This window comes from Rhinolophus ferrumequinum, chromosome 4 (assembly GCF_004115265.2).
Source record: "Rhinolophus ferrumequinum isolate MPI-CBG mRhiFer1 chromosome 4, mRhiFer1_v1.p, whole genome shotgun sequence".
NCBI classification, from domain to species: domain Eukaryota; kingdom Metazoa; phylum Chordata; class Mammalia; order Chiroptera; family Rhinolophidae; genus Rhinolophus; species Rhinolophus ferrumequinum.
In genome coordinates, this window is record NC_046287.1 from 60,431,711 (window position 1) to 60,448,285 (window position 16,575).

A 16,575-nucleotide genomic window follows, 5' to 3' on the forward strand; every position below is an offset into this window, starting at 1 on the left:
AAAAAAGACACATTTATTCATCATCATGATCAGACTATTGCATTTAGCAATCAACAATATGGGTACAAAAAAATTTACATTAAAACACTGTTAAAATGCTTTACACTTTTCACAGAACAGAAACTAAAATAACTATTACACAAGCAGTCACAAATACAGTCCTCAAGTTTATTGCCCATACACATGAGTATTGTCTAAAACATGTCTTCTCTGTATCAGACAAGCCCTGCCACCGCTGTGCTTGACTGAGTTCACAAATCTGTTATAACCTATAGCTTTCCTGTCACTTCCCCAGTTCTCCTCCCCTGACAAGTTTTGTTTCCTGGCAGTAATTAAAATTTACTGTCACTGCCATAGGTACTGCAGCTGCTGGAGCCTTTACAGCCACGTTGGCTTTGTTTGGCAAAGTATTGGCTCCCACCACCACAGTGGCTAGAGCTTCTGTCTCCAGTTTCCTCCTTTCATGGGTCCAAAATTTGAAGATTGATTGTTGCAATTGCCAAAATCATTGTAGCTTCCGCCACCTCAAAACTGCTTCCATCCTGACAAATTCCATTATAGCCCTCCCCACTGCCACCATATCCTCTACCACAACTGCCACCAAAGCCACCTCGACCACTGAAGTTTCCTCCATGACCAAAGCTGTCATTATACCCAAAACCACCTCCTCGACCCCCACAGAAGTTTCCAAAACCACTTCAACTTGGTAAAGCACTGGACATCTCTTGCTTAGATAGGGCTTTCCTTACTTCACAATTGTGGCCATTCACAGTGTGGTATTTCTGAATGATAATTTTTTTTAATTAAAGTTTACTGGGGTGACAGTTGTTAGTAAAGTTACATAGATTTCAGGTGTACAATTCTGTAATACATTATCTATATCTCACATTGTGTGTTCACCACCCAGAGTCAGTTCTCCTTCCATCACCATATATTTGACCCCGTTTAAACTCTTCTACAACCTCCCTCACCCCTTACCCTTTGGTAACCCCTAAACTATTGTCTATGTCTATGCATTTTGTTCCTTTGTTTGTCTTGTTCTTTTGTTGTTTTCAGTTTATATACCACATATCAATGAAATCATATGGTTCTGTACTTTTTCTGTCTGACTTATTTCGCTTAGCATTATAATTCAAAGATCCATCCATGTTGTCACAAATGGTCCTATTTCACCTTTCCTTACTGCCAAATAGTATTCCATTGTGTATATATACCATAACTTCTTTATCCATTCATCTATTGAAGAACATTTTGTTTTCATGTCTTGGCCACCGTAAATAAAGCTGCAGTGAAAATTGGAGCACACATGTCTTAATGGATAAATGTTTTCAGATTTTTTGGGTAGATACCCAGGACAGGGATTGCTGGGTCATATGGTAATTCTATTCTTAACTTTTTGAGGAACCTCCACACATTCTTCCATAGCAGCTGCACCAGTCTGCATTCCACCAACAGTGTATGAGAGTTCCTTTTTCTCCATAGCCTCTCCAACACTTGTTACTATTTGTCTTGTTGATGATAGTCATTCTAACTGGGGTGAGGTGATATCTCATTGTGGTTTTTATTTGCATTTCTCTGACGATTAGTAATGTTGAACATTTTTTCATATGTCTATTTGCCATTTGTATGTCCCCTTTGGAGAAATGTCTCTTCAAGTCCTCTGCCCATTTTTCAATTGGGTTGTTTGTTTTTTTGTTGTTGAGTTGGATGAATTCCTTGTATATTTTGAATATTAGCCCCTTATTGGAGGCGCTATTTGCAAAAATATTCTTCCATTCAGTTGGTTGCCTCTTTATTTTGTTGATGGCTTCTTTTGCTGTGCAGAAGCTTTTAAGTTTGATATAGTCCCATTCATTTATTTTAGCTTTTACTTCCCTTGCCTTTGGAGTCAAATTCATAAAATGCTCTTTGAACGCAAGATCCATACGTTTAGTACCTATTTTTTCTTCTGGCAGTTTATTATTTCAGGAATTATGCTAAGGTCTTTGATGCATTTTGAATTAATTTTGGTACATGGTGACAGATAGGAGTCCAGTTTCATTCTTTTGCACATGGCTTTCCAATTCTCCCAGCACCATTTATTGAAGAGGTTATCTTTTCTCCGTGGTATGTTTTTGGCTTCTTTGTCAAAAATGATCTGTCCATATTTATGTGGGTTTATTTCTGGGTGCTCGATTCTATTCCATTGGTCTATGTGTCTGTTTTTCTGCCAATACCATGCTGTTTTGATTATTGTAGCTCTGTAGTACAAGCTAAAGTCAGGGAGTATGATACCTCCAGTATTGTTCTTTTTTCTTAGGATTGCTTTGGCTATTCAAGGTCGTTTGTTGTTCCAAACAAATCTGATGATTTTTTGTTTTATTTTTTTTAAAAATGCCATTGGGATTTTGATGGGGATTGCATTAAATCTGTATATTGCCTTGGGTAATATGGCCATTTTAACTATGTTGATTCTTCCAATCCATGAGCACAGAATGTCTTTCCATTTCTTTGTGTCTTCTTCAATTTATTTTCAAAATTTCTTATAGTTTTCAGCGTATAGGTCTTTCACATTGTTGTTTAAGTTTATTCCTAGGTATTTTATTCTTTTTGTTGCAATTGCAAAGGAATTTTGTTTTTATTTCTTTTTCTGAGATTTCATTTTTCTGAGATTACAGGCCTGTAATGGACTTTTGTATGTTGATTTTGTAGCCAGCAACTTTACTGTATTCATTTATTGTTTCTAATTGCTTTTTGGTGAAGTCTTTAGGGTTTTCTATATATAGCATCATGTCATCTGCAAAGAGTGACAATTTAACTTCATTCCCAATTTGGATGCCTTTTATTTATTTCTCTTTCTTGCCTGATTGCTCTGGTGGGGAAATAGGGGACAGCCCTGTCGTGTTGAAAAGCAGAGGTAATCGGGGACAGCCCTATTGTGTTCCTGAACGTACAGCAAAGGTCTTCAGCTTTTCACCGTTAATTATGATATTAGCTGAGGGTTTGTTATTAAGTGTTTTAATCATAAATGGATGCTATATCGTGTCAAACACTTTTTCTGCATCCGTTTATATAATCATATAATTTTTGTCCTTTATTTTGTTTATGTGATGTATCACATTGATGGATTTGCGGATGTTGAACCATCCTTGTGCCCCTGGGATGAACCCCACTTGGTCGTGATGAATAATCTTTTTAATGCATTGTTGTATTCAATTTATTAGAATTTTGTTTAGGATTTTTGCATCTGTATTCATCAGAGATATTAGTCTGTAGTTTTCTTTTTTTGTGTTGTCCTTACCAGGTTTTGGTATCAGGATAATGTTGGCCTCATAAAATGAGTTAGGGAGTACTGTCTCTTCTTCACTTTTTTGGAAGAGTTTGAGCAGGGCAGCTATTAGATCCTCTTTGAAGGTTTGGTAGAATTCACTAGTGAAGCCATCTGGTCCCGGACTTTTGCTTTTCGGAAGGTTTTGGATGACTGATTCAATTTCCTTACTGGTAATCAGTCCATTTACATTTTCCAGTTCTTCATGATTCAGTTAGGAAGGCTATATGTTTCTAAGAACTTGTCCATTTCTTCTAGGTTATTGAATTTGGTGCCATATAGTCCTTCATATTATTCTTGGAAGATCCTTTCTATTTCTGGGTATCCATGACAACTTCCCCTCTTTCATTTCTGATTTTGTTTATTATAGTCTTTTCTCTTTTTATATTAGTGAGTCTAGCCAAGGGTTTATCAATTTTATTAATCTTTTCAAAGAACCAACTCTTTGTCATATTAATTTTTTCTATTGCCTCTTTGTTCTCTATTTCATTTAGTTCTGCCCTGATTTTTATTATCCCCTTTCTTCTGTTGATCTTTGGTTTCATTTGTTCTTCTTTTTCTAGTTCTTTAAGGTGTAGTGTGAGGTTATTTATCTGGGATTTTTCTTCTTTCTTGAGATAGGCCTGTAAGGATATAAATTTCCCTCTTAAAACTGCTTTTGCTGCATCCCAAAAATTTTGGTAGGCCATATTTTCATTCTTATTTGTTTCTATGTATCATTTGATCTCTGCTTTTATTTCTTCTTTGACCCAGTCATTCTTTAAAAGTATGTTGTTTAATCTCCACATATTTATTTTTTCTTTTTGCATTTGATATCCAATTTCAAAGCCTTGTGATCAGAGAATATGCTTCGTATGATTTCAATCTTCTTAAATTTGCTGAGGCTAGTTTTATGTCCCAAAATATGGTCCATTCTTGAGAATGATTCATGTACGCTAGAAAAAAATGTATAGTCTGATGTTCTAGGATGAAGTGCTCTATAAATGTCAATTATGTCCATTTCATCTAATGTGTCATTTAGGCCTGCTATTTCTTTATTTACTTTCTGTTTGGATGATCTATCCATAGCTGTCAATGATGTACTTTAGGTACATCGTGTTTTGGTTAATTTCTCCCTTTAGTTCTGTTAGTAGTTGCTTGGTATATTTCAGTGTTCCCTGATTGGGGGCAATAATATTGATGACTGTTATGTCTTTTTGTTGTAGAGTCCCCTTTATCATTATAAAATGTCCATCTTTGTCTCTTGTTACCTTTTTTATCCTGAAGTCTGCTTCATCTGATATCAGCATGGCTACACCTGATTATCTTTGGATACCATTTGCTTGGAGTGCCAATTTCCACCCTTTCACTTTGAGTCTATCTTTGTCCTTGTAGCTGAGATATGTCTCTTGGAGGCATATGTCTCTTGGAGGTTGGGTTTAGTTTTTTGATCCAATCAGCTACTCTGTGCCTTTTTTTGATGAGTTCAGTCCATTTACATTTAGGGTGATTATTGATATGTGAGGATTTCCTACACTTGATCTTAGTCAAAAGGCCGAGAAGCGATATGTGAGGATTTCCTACCATTCTATCTTTGGTGTTCTGGTAGGATTGTCTCCATTTTTACTTTGCCTTTTTGTTGTTTTCCATTATTTCAGTGTGGTGGTATTCTATGATTTTTCCCTCTCTTTCTTCTTTTATTACATAATATATTTCAGTTCTGGATTTATTTTGAGTGCTTGCAATTACGTTTAGTAAAAAAGTTTCATATTTAAAGTATTCCATTTTCTTCAGAATGCCTACTTTCTCCATTCCCATATTCTGGTTCAGGCCTTTAACTTCCCCCCTTTTATGTTTTGGTTGTCACAAATTATCCCTCTTTATGCTGGTCGAACAGATTCCTTCAGCATTTCTTGTAGTGCAGGTCGTGTGTTAAAAAATTCCCTCAGCTTTTGTATGTCTGGAAAAGTCTTTATTCCTCCTTCATATCTAAAGGATATCTTTGCTGGATATATTATTCTTTGCTCATAATTTCCCTCTTTCAATAGTTTGAATATTTGATTCCACTCCCTCCTGGCTTGTAGAGTTTCTGCTGAAAAATGTGATGATAATCTAATGGGCTTTCCTTTGTAGGTTACTGTCTTCTTTTCCCTGACTGCCTTGAGTGTTCTTTCTTTGTCGTTAATTTTTGACAGCTTCAATACAATGTGCCTTGGAGAAGGCCTGTTGGGGTGGAGGTAATTAGGTGTTTGATTTGCTTCTTGGATTCCAGTTGTTTCCACAAGTTTGGGAAGTTCTCGTCGACTATTTGTTTGAATATACTCTCTGTTTCCTCCTCTCTTTCTTCTCCTTCTGGTTTGCCCATTATTCTTATATTGCTCTTTCTGGTGGAGTCAGAAAGTTCTTGTAGAGTTCTTGCATTTCTTTTAAGTCTCAAGTCTCTTTCTTCTTCCATCCATGTCATTTCCAAACTTCTTTCTTCGATGTCCCTTATTCTTTCCTCCATCTGGTCAACTCACCTACCTAACCTGGCTATTTCATTCTTCATTTCTTTTATTGAGTTCTTAATCTCCACAAAAATTCTATTTGGTTCTTTTTTAAAATTTCAGTCTCTTTGGTAAAATGTTAATTGTGTTCTTTGATTGTGTTTCTGAGTACATTAAACTGCCTGTCTGTGTTTTCTTGTATCACGTTGAGTTTTTTAAGAACTGCAATCTTGAATTCTCTGTCATTTAAGTCACATATTTCCATGTCTTTAAGTTCATTTTCTGGAGACTTTCCATTTTCTTTCTGAGCTGGTTATTCTTGGTTATTAATGATTTATTATTTCTCTTCCTAAACATCTATAGGAGTGGGTTCTGCAACAGGTTGATAGGAAGAGGTCCTTCTTTTGTTTTCCATTAGGTGTTGGTAAAATGTTTTATTTTCTCTATGACTGTAGCCTTTTATTTTCTTTCACACTGTAGTGTTATATTTTCTCTGCACTATTCTAGCATCTCACACAATGGGGGGACTCCTGGAAGGTGGGTTCCTCCTCTGTGAACAGTTCACCTCGGTCATAGGGCACCGCTTCGATGGGGGGATGTGGAGAGCTTCTGAAGTTCCAAAGCTCTTTCTGTACCAGATTCAGAGCCAGTGTGTTTCCGCAGCTCTGTTTCCTCCTGCAGGGATCCGCCCAGACAGGTGGGGACAGGGATGGGATGGATTGTGAGAGGTGGCTCAGAGCAATCGGGACGACCACCATCATAGCCAGTCCTACTTCCTCGGCTCCCTCCCCTTTGTTGGAACTAGTTGGGCTGCGAGTCCATATCTGTGGACTACAGTTCTCAGAACTGCAAATATTCCGTTCTTTTGATTTGACACTGCTACTGTTCCATTTCTAGCACTAGGCAGGTGGTGGCAGGGCGAGCCTTGGGAGGGTAGGGAGAGGTCGGCTAAGCTGAGTGCCTAAGGCTTCCATTCTCTGCTCTGCAGTGAAGGATTAAACCACCGTTTTCAGCCTTCTTCCCTCAGTCTTTTCTCCAAGGTCTCTGCCATGAGTGTTGGGTTCAGCCGTGTTGTATGCTGTCCCCTCAGCCCTGTGGGCCATAAGCTGTGGACTTCTCCTGCAGCTGCGGTAGTTCCAGGATGCAGCAAGTTCAGAGCACTGAGCTAGGTCTGTGTCCTGCACCCATGCGTCCCCGTCTCACTTCTCCCTTCTCTTCTCCCCCACTTGCGCAATTTGCCCACCTTTCAATAGAGTGCCTCTTAGTTTTGCCTGTTGCTGCGCTGGGAGTCCTTTGTTGACTTATAGTTGTTCAGTTTGTTGTAAATTCCAGAGGATATTTCATGCCGCCATTTTTATGATGTCATCTCCTGAATGATAATCTTGTCTACAGAGTCATGGTCAGCAAAAGTTACAAAAGCAGAGCCTCTCTTCTTGCCCCACCTCTGTCAGTCATGATTTCAATCACTTCAATTTTTCAACACTGTTCAAAATAATCTCTTAGGTGATGTTCTTCAGTTTGTTCTGTAATTCCACAAACAAAAATCTTTTTCACTGTTAAGTGGGTACCAGGTCTTTGAGAATCTTCCTTTGAGACAGCCCTCTGGTTCCACGACTCTTCCATCCAGTTTGTGTGGCCTTGCATTCATGGCTGCATCCACTTCCTCCATAGTGGCATACGTGACAAACCCAAAAACTCTGGAACTCTTGGTGCTTGGATCTCTTATCACCACACAGTCTGTGAGTGCTCCCCATTACTCAAATTCTTGCCTCAGACTCTCATCAGTTGTTTCAATGTTTAAACCTCCAATGGAGAGATTCCACAGCTGTTCAAGCTCTTTAGGAGACTGAGTTAGACATTACACAGGAGGAAACACTTTAATGATGCTTACTCTGTGGTGTACACAGACAGAAATACCAGAAACCTATTTCTTAATATCAAGGCTACAAAACAAAAAACAAACAAACAAACAAAAACCTACACTATACAAGAATATAGATAGAAAGCTGTTTATTGCAGGACTATATAGTGACAATTCCTGGAAATAACCTCATTACCTATGAATGTTACATTACAATGGAATGTTACCTGTTAAAGAATGAGTTACAATACATACATAGAGCAAGAAAATAAATACCATTTAATAAGATTTGCCAGTTGCAAAACCTAATTCCCATTTTTGTAAAAACAAAATTTTTGGTAGGTCTCTATATGTTTTATTTAAGGGAAAGATGAATTTTAGATAGAAAATTAGGGAAAGATACATACAAGATTTATTGATATTGGTTTCCTCAGAGAGTGAAAGTAGAAAAGAGAAAATTTAAGAGATTAAAAATACATACTATAGCAAACTGAGAAAAAACAATTTTGTGGAATATCAAGTAAAATGCTTAAAATCATACAAACGTAAAATAACTTGGAGACAAAATTAAAAATGGACAAATAAAACTATTCCCTTAATTTTTATAATTGTTATATTTTAAGGAGTTATACAGAGTAATTTTAATCTAACATACCATTATATATATATATATATTTATATATATATATATCAATAAATTATTAATAGAATTTGGCACAAATATTAGATTTTAAATCTCAAGATGGACTAAAAATCTAGTCTGACATGAAACAGGAAGAAGGTATAGTATAACATGTTAAATAAATGTAATATTCATGCTCTTGTTTAGTAATAATTTAGAGTAGTGATTGTAAACATTTAAGAAACTAAAAACAGAGACTTCCATTCAGGACGGGAAAGTAGGTCAACGCTGTGCTCACCTCCTCTCATGACCACATTAAAACAACAACTAATTTACAAAACAACCATCATTGAAAACCATCTGAAGTCTAGCTAAAGAAAGGCCCCTAATTTAGAATACAGAAGAAGCTATGTCAAGAATGGTAGGAGGAGCAGACATGAAACAGTCTGGTCCCACATCCATGTGTGGCAGTTAAAAATTGAGGGGGATATTTCTGACGTGCAGGTCCCCCCTGCAGAGCATGTGGTCCCCACTCCACCCCAGGCTCTCCAGCTCAGGGCTCCAGTGCTGGGAAGAGAAGTCCCATAACTTCTGGCTGTGAAAACCAGTATTATGGCTGAGCTGACTGTGGTGGAGGGGATTATGTCCGAGTGAACTGGAGTTCCAGGCATTCCTCTTAATGGGTCTGTGCACAGACTTACCCACTGATCGAGTCACTTGCTCTGAGTTCCAGCACTGGGACACCAACTTGAAAACGGGGAGGAACTGAATTCACTGGCTTCAGGGTGAGAGCTGGAGGGACAGTTTTCTCCCAGACAGAAGTGCTGGAAGAAGCCACTGTTACCCTCCCCACTCCCAGCATGTAGGTGCAGATGGGTGCCAAGTCTGAGTCTCTAGCAACCTGGTTGCCCTGCCCTGTTGATTCTCTGAGACCCTGCCCTACCCAACTTGTGGGTGCACCCAAGCTGCTCCAGTTGCTTTTCCGCACAAACGGACAGTCTTCGACACTTACTGTTTTTCAAGATGGAGAGTGTATGTTTTCCCATCAATTTCAATGGCATAAGTGACCTACAGCAAAATATTCAGAGAGAAAGTAATTATTAGAAATTTCAAATTCTTGAAAGTCAAAAGTCATAATTTTTTAAAATGTACTCTTTCATATAAATACAGATTGTATCATGCATGTCTCAAAATTATATATACATATATAGGTATATTTTTATATTTCTTCAATCTCAAAATGTGAGAAAATCAAGGAATTTAAAACTATTTAAAAAGTAGGAGCATTTTAGTCATTAGCATTTATTAAGTATCATAAACAAATTTTAATTTAAAAATTATTACATTTAGAAATGCTGTGTAACTTTTGAAAAAACTTGAATTTTATTATCTTTTTTCTACTTTGCAGTTTCTAGTACAAAAAAATTGGAAATTAAATAATACAGTACAGGTCCCCTTTTAAGGTTAAAGGAAGTATCCCATAGCTGTCAAAAGCACTACCTATAGATAGTCTTCATCTCGCTGTTCTCTTTAGGAATTGCCTCACAACTTTTAGGGACAGCCACATTTAATATCCCAACTCCAGATATTATGATGTATCAATAATTACAGAAAAGGAATTTGATAAAAATTCAATACCCACTTCCTATATGTTCTACACATGCCAATTAATGTCAAGGTGACTGTTAGTATTTTAAGCCTTCTAGATCCCTGTTGATTATCAATTTGATTTTTTTATCATTTACTGAGAGAAGAGTTTTTAAATCGCTAATATAATTGTGGATTTGTCTACTTTATTCACTTCTATAGGTATTTGATTCATATTTTTGACACACTCATTAGATGCAAATATTTTTAGAATTATTATATAATGCCTTCTTGATAAAGTGAGCTATTTATCATTATGAGATGCCACTATTTATCCTGATAATATCCTTGTTCTGCAGTCTACTTGTCTGATATCAATTTATGAACTTGTGCTTCCTTTTGATTTGATATTTAACGAAACATAGGTTTAATTCCTTTTGATATTTAATGAAATATGTTTCCAGTTTTTTATTTTAACCTATTTGTGTCTCATACTTAAAAAGTATTTCTTGTAGACAGCATTCAATTTTTTTCATCCAATGTGACAATCTCTGACTGTATTTGCAGAGTTTACACCAATTACTTTTAATGAAATTCATACATTATACTATAAGCTGACTCTCGTGCTGTTTGTTTTTAGCGTATCTTATCGTTCTTCCCCCCCCCCCATTTTTTTCTTTACCTGTAGTTTTCAATTGGAGTTGGATATATCAATATAAACTTATGGTTTTAATATAAACCCATATTCACATTTATACACATCCACACACCTATGCACACACACCCTACATCTATGTTTGTGTGTGTATACACACATATTTTCTAGCTTGGACCACTGAATTATATGTAAATATTGAAATCCTAGAAACAATTAGCATACCAAGCATACAGAGACTGGATTCTAAACACCATTTTCTACTCCTCACTAATGGTAAACAATAATGAAAACTAGTAAAATCCAATTAACGAGATAAATTGAATAGTGAAAAAAAAGAAACATGGTAGGAACTGAAAAATGTAACAGAAACAAAGAGCATATAGAAATAATAAAAATTGATAGGTTTAAACCAAACTACATCAAAATTTGAATTTAAACATCTTCTCACAAAGAAATCTTCACGTCCAGAGATATTTATTCAATGGTGAACTGGACTAAACATTTGAATAAGAAAAAAATATTAATCTTACAGAAATTTATGAAACATAGAAAGTTAGAACACTTCCCAACTAATTTTATGAGGCAGTATAATCCAGATATTGCAATAAGAACAACTATATTTCCAGGAAGTAAAACAATTCTCACGATCATAATTTTAAAGCCCTAAACAAAATATTCCCAAATTAAATAAAAAACACATAAATCATATCATGACAAAATGGACTTCTATCCCAGGAATGAAAAGCTGATTCACTACACGGACAGCAAATGTACATATACATACACACATAGATATGTATACTTATATATAACTGCAGACAGGTAGATCTATCTGAAAATTTTTAAAGTTTCCAAAAAATTAGTAAAGGTCATTTATGAAACCTACAGACAATGTCATACTTATTTGTGATACTTAATATATTGACAGGTTCTTCCTACAGTTAAAACAAAACAAACACAAAAGCATCATTAAACTAGATGAGCTATTACCTGCTACTTAACATTGTGTGGGATTTCAGTACAAAAAAAGCATAAAGATTGGGGAAAAAGAACAAAACTATCCTTATCTGCAAATGTAATGTAATACATAGAAATTAATGTAATACATAGAAGGGAATGGCAGAAAATTGTTAATGACAATGATTTATTATTTCCAAAATTGACATGGTTAAATATACAAAAATCAATTTTGTTTTTCTAAAATGAGAGAGAAACAATCGGAAAAATAAACTTTATAAATACCATTTACTAAAGCATCAGAAAGCATAAAAAGGTATGCAGTCCTCTACATAAAAACTACAAAGCATGGCAGAGAAAATTAAATAAGACCTAAATAAATGGCAAAGATGTACCAATTTTATGAATTAGACATATTAATGTTAAAATTTTATTTCAATCAAAAGTGACTGGCAGTTTGAAAGCTATCCAGTAGCTTATTTGGAAAATTTGGCAAGATAATTTTCAAGTTTATATATAAATGCAAATGATGTATAATATACAATATAATTCTGAAGAAAAGCAAAAAGTAGAAAGATTTTAAGATACTAAATTTCAAGATTTACAATAAAGCTTTAGTAATTAAAATGATGTGCCATTTAAGTAAAAATAATTATATCACCTGGAAAGAATTGAGTCTAGAATAAATCCACAAAAAATATTTTTTTTGACAGAGGTACCTATTTAAATTAATGGGTAAAGGGATATTTTCAATAAATGGAGGTAAGTCAATAGACACTCATATGGAAAAAGACGACCTTTGACCCCATACTATATCATAAAAAAATTTTAGTAATGATGACAGATATAAATATCTAAATTAAAATTATAAAGTTTCTGGAAGAAAATATAGGACAACAGCGAATAATTATCAAATAGAAGATAAAAAGAATAACCATAAAATAGTTGATTAATTGGACATCATCAAAATTAAAAACTGTTGTTCACCTAACGACATGATTAAGAATGTTAAAAGGCAATCCCTAGACTAAAGAATGATATTTGCAATTCATATCCAATTGGCCCATCAACACTGTACAAGTCACTCATCATAACTATTCATCGTGGCAAATAACCCAAGAAGATACAGAAAAAGGAATACATTTAACAAAACTGCAAACAACAAAAGATTGAGATTGCTAAGTGTTAGTGAGGATATGGAACAACTAAAACTCATATATTGCTAGTGGAAATGCAAAATACTATAACCGTTTAAATAAATTTGTGTTAACCAGATTTCTACAAATTTAAATGTGCATGTACTCTATACATGAGCATCTCACCCCTAAATATATGCATATGAAAGCATACATCAACGTAATACTTGTTTCTTTAGAGCAAATTTATTCATAATGATTACAAATTGAAAACAATGTCCACTAACAGGTTAATGTTTCAATTTTTAGCATACTAGGAAGCTATGAAATGTATGAACTAAAGCATATACGAATTTCCATAGATGAATCTCAAAAATATTATAGAATGTCGAATCGAAGAAATCAGACACACACACACACACACACACACACACACACACACACACAAATAAAAAAATATTAATGACTGATCCCTTTCTTGTGAATTTCAAGACAACAAAATAGTGAAGTTAGTGGTTATGTCTGAAAAAGGCACAAGGACATTTTCTGATCTGGGTCAGACTATAGGAGTTTAGATGTACAAAAAATATTTCAGATTTTTGTATTTTGACCTAATTATACACATTTTTTAAAGACCCAGTATAGCCTGTTATTGGAGGGGTCAGTCATATGATTTAAACAATGTTTCAGTTTCTTAATAGGAAAAAAGCATTGATGTTGATTTATGTCATCTTAGGTCAGCATTATTTTTATGGCTAAAAATACATTGTATAAATAACATTTATAAGCATACATTTTTAATGGTTTTATTTGTTCCTTTGTATATTTCTCATTTCTAATATTACATATTTTTCCTTCTCCTTTCCATTTTCCTTAATCTATCTCACCAAAATATCTGTATTATATTTTTTTCAGAAATCAACTTTTGAGATCGTGAATCTAGGCTATTTTAGCTTAATTTTCTTTTTCATTAATTCTTCTTAATTTTAGTAACATCTTTAAAAATTTTAAGGTTATAATTATTTTTTAATTTTTATTTTCAGACTTTAATTTTCTTCTAATTTTCAGACTTTGTTTGCTTATTTATGTATTTGTAGTTATAAATTATGCCCCTATAGAATCTTAAGAGCATGACTCAAATTTTGGTTTGTAATTTTTTCATTCTTGTCCATTATTTATTTAATATTCATTATAATTTATGATTTCTTCTTCAATCATGAATTATATACAAGTGTATTTTTAAATTACCAAATACATTTTTCAGTCTTTTCGTTAAGTTTTAAATTAAATTCTTACCAGATGAGTTCTGTACTATTGGTGTTTGATTTTTAATTTTTTTAACTTACTGTTGTCAATTTTGTTCAATGATCTGTTTATTCTTGAGAAGAATGTACACTATTTACTGTGGAGACAGAGCTGATTTACAGCTGGATTAGAAAAGCTCTATATTTCTGGGAATGCCTACAAGCCTGAATGTTTCTGACTCTTAGTTAAGATAAGGGCAGTGAGATTTATAATGTACTGATTAGGGTTGAAAAGCCCCCTGGCCACGGTTAGCTTCCTTAGTGTTTCCCTACTTCCTTTGAGAAGGCCAGCTCGGCTAGTCACTAAAAGCTTTGTAAGGAGCTCTCCCAAGGCCAAATTCCTCCCATAGGTCTTATTATTTCAAGCCAGAGACTCAGCCTGTTCCAGGAGCAGAGACTAGGTTCACGGGTTGCTCACTGTGGATGTTTCTTGGATCCTGATATTTGCCTGAATTCTCTTTCTCTTACTGTACCATATGCTTTGCCATTAAAGAAAAGCCTCATGTGTGATACCCTGTGAGGTTTAGTGAGTCCTAACAAATAGGGGAAAACAGTACATTCACTCCGCGGAGTCACTTCTTTAAAAATATATCCATTGACTAAAAAGGTTGTCTTTGTTATTCAAATTGTCTTTATATTTTTTATGATTTGTCAACTAACATTTGACAAAAATATTTTAACATCTCACTATGTAAATGGATTTGAAAATTTCTCCCTCTAGTGCTATCAGTTTTTATTTTATATGTGCTGAGGGCATTTTATTGAATTCATATAAATTTAGAATTGTTATATGTTCCTAGTAAAGTGAATATTTTAAGTAATAATACTTATCCTTCATAATGTTGTGCGTGTGTTAAGTTTCTGTTTGTGTACTAACTGCTTTTGTTTTATTTCCTGCTGTTTTCAGGGATACGCATGTTTTCTTTTTGTTAGCATTTTCCCAGTACACATTATACTCTCCTAAACATTTTAACCTCTCTGGATATTTGCTTTTGGTGCAATAGCTTTTATGAACAAAAAATCACTGGAGTTTTTTGGGTGCCATAAAGGGAAACGGTCAGATAGACCAATCAATCTATAAAATTTGCCTCAGAGTGTAATTGTCTTCCAGTTAGCAATTCAATGTTCCTCTCAGACCCTGCTACTGAGGTTCCAATCTTTGGATTCCTATCAGGTCATTGTGTGTCTTTTTAATTTCATAATGTTCATATATCACTTGGAGAATGAAAAAAATCAAAACACTTGCTCTCATTCAAACAAAATGTTTCTCTAACACAGTAATTAGAACACACAATTTCAAAAAGCGATATGCATGAATTAATTTGGGTCATGTAGTACAGCAAAAATAAACTCATTTTTTTAAAAAAAAAAAAGTGATTTCTTAATTACATGCGTTTCTGAAACATCGCCATTATTGGTGTTGGTTCCAATCTTCTGTGGCACGGTAATTTGCATAAGTGATGTTTCAGAGTCTGCAGTAAGGAAAACATGTGTGAGCATTCTCAGGGCAGACAGCATCCTTATTCTTCACATACTAGTCTTTTCCAATCACATCACTCTTTGAACTTCCAAGGCCCAGCACAGACACACACACACACACACACACACACACACACACACACACACACACCCCACAAAATCATATGCTATAGGATTCCAGGAAGAGGCCTGTGGACAAGGGGCGGGGATTATTACCCTACCACTTTTCAGACACTTGCAACTGGCTGACATCAGCCCTGCAAAGAAGTGCTGGTCTCAGGACCTCATCTAGGCTCTCTCTTTCCCCCACCTCCCCAGAAGAACTGGGCGCCCTCTTCTGCCAGTTGTCCCAGACCTGTTCTGAGCCGTCCAACCACCGGGCCCAGCAGGACCCTGAAACTAGGCAGGCTCTGATAGGACACTGGGCTCTCTCCAGCCCTGCCAGGGTTCTGAAATAAGGAGGGCGATGCTTGCCACACCCGGGGGTCTTTGCCAGGCCACCATAAGGAGGTGGAGGTCCTCCACTTACGATGGCCTGCGGAGGTCAGCCAGCCCAGGCCTGAAAGGATCAACAAGATAGAAAGCATTGCGTGACCGGTGGGCGCCCCCACAGTGATGGCAGTTGGCGGAAGGAAGGCAGCAAGCGGCTCGCGAGCTATGGGCACCGGTGCTTGGCCAGGTGCGTGGTAGCAGGAGCAAAAGTGCTACCGCGGGTGGAGCCGTGGCTGTTCGGTTCCGCCCACCCCAGCCCGCTGTATAAGGGAGCACTCGGGAGTCTGTATCTTGCCCACACGCTTTACTTCCCCCAAATTTGACATCTTAAAGACCTTCAGGGGTCACATAGGTGTTGTAAAGCGCTTTCTCCTCTGGAAGTAGTAGGCCATTTGCTGTGAAGTTCTTGGCTATATTAAAAGGTCCACGTCATAGCTTATGGGTACAATGGCTGAATTACTGTAGTGAAGGAAAAAGAAAATAGCAATTCACAATATGTTTCCTAACAGACAGTTGCCTGTTTTAATCATATCTATTGTTGGATTTCTACTTAAGTCACAGGTCAAAACAAATACACATATATCCACACACATAAAGAGAGATTGTTTAAAAAAATGTAAATCAATTCTTCAATTGCCGATAAGTTTGTTTCTTAGAAAGTTCTTTGATTTAATGAAATTAAATAAAAAGCTAAATATGAAATTTGT

At 35.6% G+C, this 16,575-nt stretch overlaps 1 pseudogene; it reads right to left on the reverse strand.

Annotated features, from left to right (window-relative positions):
- Positions 1-332: 332 nt before the first annotated feature.
- Positions 333-15,963, reverse strand: LOC117021180 (heterogeneous nuclear ribonucleoprotein A1-like; annotated as a pseudogene).
- Between the last annotated feature and the right edge of the window lie 612 nt (positions 15,964-16,575).